This window comes from Paramormyrops kingsleyae, chromosome 10, assembly GCF_048594095.1.
Source record: "Paramormyrops kingsleyae isolate MSU_618 chromosome 10, PKINGS_0.4, whole genome shotgun sequence".
Taxonomy (NCBI): Eukaryota; Metazoa; Chordata; class Actinopteri; order Osteoglossiformes; family Mormyridae; genus Paramormyrops; species Paramormyrops kingsleyae.
The window spans coordinates 4588644-4597690 of NC_132806.1; the positions used below are offsets into that span (position 1 = coordinate 4588644).

Consider the following 9047-nt stretch of genomic DNA (forward strand, 5'->3'; position numbering starts at 1 on the left):
GTTTAATTACAGCGTTTTTACTGTGTATAAAAAGTTACAGTACTTAGCTGTAATCTGTTATGCAGGATATTAATGTACTTTTGTACTTTTTCCTGTATTTTAGCAGTTAATAGTTACCAAATAAAATGTATTTTACAGCACTTTATTCCCCGAATAGATTATTACTGTAATTAAATATACTATTTTTAATTACATTACAGTAACTTGCATTAATATGCAGTAATTTGAACAGACACTATAAACCAAGGTAAGGTAAGGAGTGTGCACTGATTACAGTACGTTGTAATCAGTAAATGCTCCTTATCTTACCTCGGTTTGCCAATAAACCAAGTAGAACATTTATTTGACTCACCATAACAAAAGTCACAAAAATTGTAATTCTGTTAAATATTTGTCAAAATTCACAGAATCCTCAAAAATTCAAAGCATTTTTAATTTCTAAGCAACAATTCAACAGAGTCGTTAACAGACTACTTTTTAGAAACATCTTTTTAAAAGCCTTTTAAAACAACATGAATCATTTCCTTTGAAAAGGTTTGTTTTCATGTACACAACAAAAACAACGATAACACTGGACCAGTCTATGGAGCTTTGTTGATTAGAGCCTTTGCTAAGTGACATCTGTCTGAGGGTTCGTAAGAGAGGGAGACTCTGACAGATAAGGGTTAAGGTGGGGTCTTAGAGACCAAGGAAGTTCCAACCTCATATGGATTAATGCATGTTTCATGAAATTAGAACAGGGTTGAAGGTTGTCGTTGTTTAATGCCACTGATTTTGGAGACCTTTTCATTTTAAGCCTGGCGCTCACATTTGGACATGCATCTGTAGAAAAGTGAACATAATGATGCATTAAAAGAATTCATTCACTGACTAAATATACGGCTAAATTTACAGATTTTTTTACAGTGTGATAACACAGAGAGTTACCTAGAATAAAAGTCTGGACCTCTCAGTTTGGTGAGTAAAGAAAATCTATTTTATTCCAGCAATTCCAACAAACGCTCCCGTCACACTCTGGCGCTCGGTACCAAGTACCCCGAGCACACAGAGCAACCAGTTGATAAAGCATAACTCCCAATTCCCTATAAGGACTTCTACAGTAAGTCCTGATTGGTCACAAAATACCAAAAAATGGAGCTCAAACGTAGAGCAGTATTCAAAACAATCTCTTCTTGCCTAAGGCCTAAGACATAACAGACCCAATATGCCTCCCCTCCCGGGCCTACCAATGTCCAATTTTTCTTCTACACTCCCCCCTTTTGAACACGCGAGATCCGCGCTGTTCACAAATAATCAGAGTCCACGGTGTAGTAGTCCTCCGGACGAAAGCGCAACGGGCAGAAGCGGGCCGGTGGCGGTTGGATGGAACATGAGTCACCAGCGGTGTTGGTGTTGCTGGTGACATTGATGACGACCGGGGGCTGAGGTCCGTAGAGCCAGGCAGGAATGGGAGGATCATCCACGTATGGAAAAGAGGGAGCCCGCAGGAACATAAGAGATTTTGCCTGGGAAGACAGAACTAGCAATATGATTAGTAGCAACACTACAAGCAAAAGCAATATACTAAAAGTTAATGGTTTAATCACCCCGGATAAACCCGGAATCAGTGAGGAGAACCAATTGTCCCAGCTGTACTCAAACAGGCCATGCTCTTCATGCATCTCAGACAGCTGTTTGTGCACTGCGTCCTCTAGATCCTGCACAGCCTGACAGGAATCAGGGATGTACGCGCAACATTCTTTCCCCACTATAGCACAAACACCACCTTTCTCAGTTAATAGGAGATCCAATGCCTCACGGTTTTGCAGAGCTACCTGCTTCACTGTGGATAATTCACCTTTAACGGCCTTTACAGTGTCAAGTGTCTGACTGGTCACTTTTTCAACTGCAGTCTGCAGGGCAGCCACCTCTGTCTGAAGGTCTGCTACACCAAGGGATGGAATAAACCACAAACCACTGCTCAGTTCGACTAAGAGACCGTCTGTTCCGTGAATAGGCACGCAGTCAGCAGAGCAGCCATGACGGACAAAGAGCCGGAGCATGTTTGATTTAGGACTGCCATATCATGATTGGTGTACGGAATCCCGTAGAAGGCAGCTCCGTGCCACCCGCCTCTGGGAACATACTGAGGTTAACTGGAGTTACCAAGTTGACCATAGGTGTAAATGGTGCACACAGGTACGCACGTACACAGGCAGGCACTCATGCACACAGGCACGCACGTACGCAGGCATACAGGCATGCATGCACACAGAGACACACAAGCATCATCGGCGATCACTCGGAATCGAGTATGATGGTCCACCTGGGGGGTCCTTATTGTGGATCTTCAGATGGCTGAAGAGGCCAATTCTCGAACCACAAACCTTATCCCAACAGGTGGATGCCTGTGCGTGGCTTCTTTTAATGTGGGGAGACTGGGGCATAAGCAGCCACCACACGGTCCTTGACAGAGACAAACCTATTATCAACGGCATGGACTCCAAGACAGCTGAAGGTCCATCTCTGCTGCAGCCTTCTTCCACCTTCACAGCCGTTGTTGTGATCCACCTGCATGCCTGGACACAATCCTCCGCCTGCTCCGCTGTTGAGGTCTTTCTTGAGTCGCGCTTTGTCTGGCACCTTCCCCTCAACCTTACCGCCAAGGGTGACCCTACCAGGAGCGTGGCTCCAGACGGTATCGCTCTCGGGATCTTTGGCACACGCAAGCCTCCCCACCACGACAAGGTGGCGACTCTCCGGAGAAGACACACACAGGCACACGGACAGGTACAACGACAGGCACGCATGCACGCACACAGGCATGCATACAGGCACAAACACAGCCTGGGACGCATGCACACAGACAGACAGGCAGGCAGGCGAGCACAGAAGCACGCATACAGGCACGCACACAAGCAGGCATGCACGCAGACACATACTGGCACGCACGCACGCACAATTGCACGCAGGCAGGCACGCACACACACAGGTACGGACACACGCATGTACACAGGCATGCACACAAGAACACTGCAATGCGCACACACACAGGCCCACACACACGCACAGGCACGCACGCCCACAGGTACGCATACAGGCAGGCATGCACGCAGACAGGGACGCACGCACGCAAGCACACAGGCATGCACAGTTACACTTGCACACACACACAGGCATACATACAGGCACGCACACACATGCACGAAGGCATGGACGCAGACACAGGCACGCATGGACGCAGACACAGGCGCGCACGCAGACACACACAGGCGCGCACGCAGACACATACTTGCACGCATGCAGACACATACAGGAACGCACGCACACACAATTGCACGCAGGCAGGCACGCACACACGCAGGCACACAGACAGGTACGCATACAGGCAGGCACGCACGCAAGCACACAGGCATGCACAGTTACACTTGCACCCACACACACAGGCATACATACAGGCAGGTACGCACACACACCAACATGCAAGCACGCACACAAAAACTCTGGTTCTAAGCTAGCTATCCTTAACCCAGGACTTCCAAACATAAGCAAAACAGTTACATTACTATTAGTTAGCATTATTATTAGTAAGAATCCCTTTACATTGCATAATAGATAAGAAATAAATGGATGTAGAGAAGAAACATGTTTACAATTTAAAGTATTTTAGAGATGCTGTAAGTATGAAGGTGAATGGTTCAATGGGGCAAATTCAAATAAGAGGCTGAGAAGGATGTTCAGCTTCAGCCACCGGCTCTCGTGGTTGGCAGTGGGCTCTAATTTTGCCGGTTCTTTCCTTTCTTCTGTTTCCCATGCCCTGTTTGCAGGGGCACCTTCACCACATTGCCAATTGATGTGGACACCTTCACACTGCCTGCTTCTGGATCATTTACATTGAGGTGTTCCACTGATAATTTATCCACTTTAGTTTCAGCAATGTTCCAATTAACAGCATTCAGCTGGAATTCACCGTCTACAACTTCTATCTCTACATCCATAATTTCCAATTCAACTGCTGAATCAAAACCCCTCTCTGCAGTCTCCTCCAATTTCACTTCTCCAATCTGTACTTCTACTATTTCAAAATTAACATTACTTTGATCTAAATATTCAAGATCAAACTGGCAGAGGTCTACCAGTACAGCTCCTACCTTCAGCCTGTCTTGGTGGTCGTCTGCAGGCTTTATGGAGATTGTCCTTTTATTTAGCACAAAGGCCTCCAACCCATGTGCATCTAACCGCTTATCCCTCCCAGGCTGGTTGGTGGGTGCAGTTACTGGGAAGCACTCTTCTCCATTGCCCCAGCAGATGATCTCCTCCCACTTGTCCCAGGCTGCCCAATACACATCATCCGTCCAGCTAACTGCCTTGGCAATTGGCTTTCGGGTGTGTGAGACGATGGAACCGTCAGCCTGGTCAGAGGGTGATTCTGCTGCGGAGCACAGCTCTTCCTCTTCTCCCCAGTCAATCGCCTCTCCCCACTTGTCCCAAGTCGCCCAGTACTGGTCGTCGCTCCAGCTGACAGCTTTAGCCATTCTTCTGATTCTGAATGAGGAAAAACAACATACAGGCAATGCAATGGAGCTGTCAGTCACTCCAGACACATAGAATACAGGTCTGCACAGACCCACACCTTTGCAATCAACAGCCGCATTACTGCATAGGAAACTAGCTATCTTTCACATAAAATTTAAAAATAATCAAAACAGAAGCCTGGGACAATTTAAATTTTATTTAATAGCAATATACCGATTTCAGTCACCAGATAAAGTTTACCCGTTTCGCTACACTGCCTTTATTTGTGTTTGTTGCAACACATCCGCCCTCTCCTGGTCTGGTGGAATATCACTGCTGTAGGCAGCACCGACCGCAACCATCCGCATCCGCAGCCGAACGTACAGTAACATGAAAGCGCGGGAAGGCGTACGCGGAAAAGGGACATATCAACTAGACTTTGCAGCACAGGAAACTAGCCGACTTGCACATAAAATTTAAATGTAATTAACACAGCAGCCCAGAACAATATTAACTTTATTTAATAGCAATATACTGATTTTACTCACAATCACGCGCAAATTTACTCAAGCGCAGGAAAGAACACGCCGAAAAATTTAATATAAACTAAAATATACTGATTTTACTTAGAAACATTTTAATATACATGCAAATTTGACAGATACTAAAGTGTAAGATAATTAACATAATAAAATGGGAGCAGACATTTATCGTACCTCGCCATCTTGGTCCAGAAACGGAAGTGAAGCTGCGTGTTTCAAATTTTCAGCGTCCCACGTGCCCAGACGTCTAATGTAACCAAGCAACGCAGCGATAACATAATTAAATAATAACATAACAATAATTATAGTAGTTGTATATAATAATAATACGAATGGAATTTTATAAGATGAATCGTACAGCGATACCGATACATATTGATATCGGTATGCTGAACAAGGTTATGCCACACAAGCCTCCTACAATTCAAGAACCTGAAGTTAGATTAATTCACAATTTATCTGTTTACATTTTACCGTGACCGTGCACGATTGCCCCCCCCCCCCCCCCCAAAACAGGAAGGTTTGCGCAGTCGCACAGCAGAATGAAATTTCTGATTAATGCCCTTATTTTGTGGCTTATTTGGAGTCGTTTTGAAAACGACACACATAGATTTATTAAGTATGCAACGCAGTGATTTTAATTCATTCATGCTGCACGTATAAGAACATACTTCTATATTTTACTAATTATCTTTGAGTTGTAAATGTAAATCCCGCTGCATGGGATACCGATATTGAAAAGGTACTGTACGTGGTACTGCGTTTTTGAAAGCTGTTCCGTACGTATTACATTTCTTAATTAGTACCGGTGTTATGAGATTATATTAGCCCGATCAGAATAACACATTCTGATTTAGAGCGCATGCCTAGAACAGAATTACACGATGTTCTCCGCTAGCCCATAAATTCAACAGACTGTTTCCACGGAAAGTAAGCAATTATATATATTTTGCTGTTTTTACGTGCAGTTACAGTTATAACTGTATACCTACAAGTAGCATTTATGCTGTTTCTCTAATGTGAGCTAATACATAAACTAAACCCACCGCTGCAAAAACATTCTAGCTTTAATTCTGTCATGCATATTCTTTTATTTGTTTGTATTGTCCGTTTTTGTTCATAATTTGTAATATTCCGAATAAAGCCAATTTCAGATAACTAGATATGTTGATCTAATGCCTTTTCAGATTTTCAAATTACTTTGTTTTCAAAACAACATGGATATTGTGATTTAGGAGAGTATTTTCATTGTTAGTAGCCTAAAGTGCAAAAATAACCCATCTTCCTATTACTTGCCTGATAGGCACACTGTCCTATGACTGACTTACCACATTTAACTGGTCAGTATGAGCCTAGTTGGACCTGTTTGCAGCGCCCTCCACAATTATTGGCAGCCCTTGTAAAGATTTGTAAAAAGGGTTAGAAAAAATCCACCTTTTGGTGAAGCAGCTTCATGTCACACTGAAAAAATGAGAAAAATCCATCGTTTCATTAACATAAATTTATTCCAAGGAAACATCCCTTCATCAAGAAATAATGATCTTTAACAAAACACATGTGCCATGATTATTGGCACCCCTGGAAATGATAGTGAACACAATGTAACTGAAGTATGTTTCCCCTTTAATTTGCACATCTTTGAGTTGAATGGAGTGAAGAGGAACCTTCAAGCTGTAATCCATGACTTCCTGGTTAACAGGGATACGAACATGAGGTGACGCAGAGCCCAAATTCCCTTAGTCATCCATCAACATGGGAAAGGTAAGAGAACATACAAACCAAATGAGGGAGAAGTGTGTTGACCTTCATAAGTCAGGGATTGGGTATTAAAAAATAGCTACTTGCCTTAAAATGCCCGTTTCTACTGTTAGTGCAGTAATAAAAAAGTGGACAACAACTGGAAGCCCCCTGGAAGAGGACCCAAGATTATTTTACAGATTTTTTTACAATGTGATAACACAGAGAGTTACCTAGAATAAAAGTCTGGACCTCTCAGTTTGGTGAGTAAAGAAAATCTTTTATTCCAGCAATTCCAACAAACGTTCCCGTCACACTCTGGCGCTCGGTACCAAGTACCCCGAGCACACAGAGCAACCAGTTGATAAAGCATAACTCCCAATTGAATTTATGAACATGAGGTGACACAGAGCCCAAATTCCCTTAGTCATCCATCAACATGGGAAAGGTAAGAGAACATATAAACCAAATGAGGGAGAAGTGTGTTGACCTTCATAAATCAGGGATTGGGTATTAAAGCCCCACCCATTTAAAGACAACCCGACCCACTTCCAGGTCAAACCCCGCCCACTTCCGGGTTAGGCCCCGCCCATTCCGAGTACAGAGACAGATACAGATAATTCATATGGTTAACAGATACGGATACAGATACAGATAATGCTGTACTCGCTCATCCCTAGTAAGCAATGCTGGCAGTTTGTTTTGATCCCAGATATCTGATCACCAAAGTCTTGGCTACATGAAGATGATGGTGTAGGTGCAACATTCATTTGGATAAATAAATAAGAAAAACCTAACTCATGTCACTATTTCTGGCTCCTTTCATTGAATATGTAGCAACTTTCATGTTTATGAATGAGCCATTGTCACCTGGCCACGTCCCCAACCCCCTTTTATGGCGCTGAAGGGGATGTATCTGGATCACGTTTCACCGTTGTGCTGTTAATCAAATTACCATGCGATAGCAATTTGAATACGCGCTAATGCGGCTATTTAGAATGTGAATAGCGGGTGAGAGCGGTACTACACGCCCCCGATGCAGGTAAAACAAAGTAAGATGACATGGTTAACTTTTTTGCTGATTTAACCTAATTAAAAAAACTTTAATACTTCCGACAATGGACGTTTTGAAAAGAAGACAGATTACGGATTTAGCCAGCGTTTTTTTTCATGATTCTACATTAAGATTTCAGCGAGATATAAACTGAAATAGACGTGAAAAGTACGCGATGTCGCCGACGACATACTCGACCCCAGAGAGTTAACTCCCGGCCAATAAAAATACCGTAACACACGGGACAATGTCTTCCGAATACCAAGGTGACCCGAACACGGATGATCATGAGCCAAGGACAACACATAATCACGGTACAATCGCGGGACTACCACCTGGAACACCGTAGCCCACTCAAAAGGTGAGTCTGGTGGGGACCACTGTCGCATAAGGATCTGATCGCGAAAGAAGTATGCTGTGGGGTGCTCCTTTACGTCCGGCTTGTCCATGGCAGAGACAGGACAGGGTTCCAAGGAAGGGTCCTCTTTCTGTGCCGAGATCAGCGCATCCTTAGTGGAGGGAACTTCAAGGGAGGTAACAGAGTGATCAGTATCAGGAACCGGGGTCACAGACTCAATCTTCGAAGGTTTATCAAGCACCGGCACGGACATGAACGTGTCCTTGAGGTCTATGTCGGCGAGCTGGCGCCGCTGTGCACGAGTAAGCACACACGCAGGAAACACCGTCGGGTGTTCCACCGCTACATCATTTTCACATAGCACAGGGTCCAGAACCACTTCGGGTAAGGGAAAGATTCTCTTTCCCGCTATATCATTCCCAAGGATGAATGTAACGCCTGGGACAGGTAACTGGGACTGGACAGCAACCCGCACGTATCCCGAGAAATCGGGAGTACTCAAATATTCAGTGTGCAGGGGAACTCCAGCCAGACATAAATCAATTCCCTGCACCAACACATCCATACCACAGTACGTTTCATCACACAGGGGAATAACTCCTTCCACCATGAAGGACTGAGCGTCTCCCGTATCCCGCAGGATGGTCACAGGGTGTCGAGCATCCGTCTCACTAAGCGAAACCAAACCAGGAAATACAAACGGTTCAAAAGCAGCGTTGATACGAGAGGACGAGGGCGAAGCAACATTCACTTTTCTAGCTGCTGTGCGAGCTTCCTTGCGCTTTAACGCAGGGCAAACAGAGATGAAATGGCCCACCTCGTGGCAATAGAAACACTCGCGTTTCTCCACGGGTGGTGGAGA

The 9047-nt window shown here is 44.5% G+C and overlaps 1 long non-coding RNA gene across 1 annotated transcript; it reads right to left on the bottom strand.

Annotated features, from left to right (window-relative positions):
• Window positions 1–372: 372 nt before the first annotated feature.
• On the bottom strand, window positions 373–5286 carry LOC140593234 (uncharacterized). Its single transcript, XR_011993489.1, has 3 exons — window positions 5211–5286; window positions 928–4524; window positions 373–822 (listed from the first exon to the last, which is right to left on the bottom strand). It is a non-coding gene; the product is annotated as an uncharacterized lncRNA (long non-coding RNA).
• Window positions 5287–9047: the final 3761 nt, after the last annotated feature.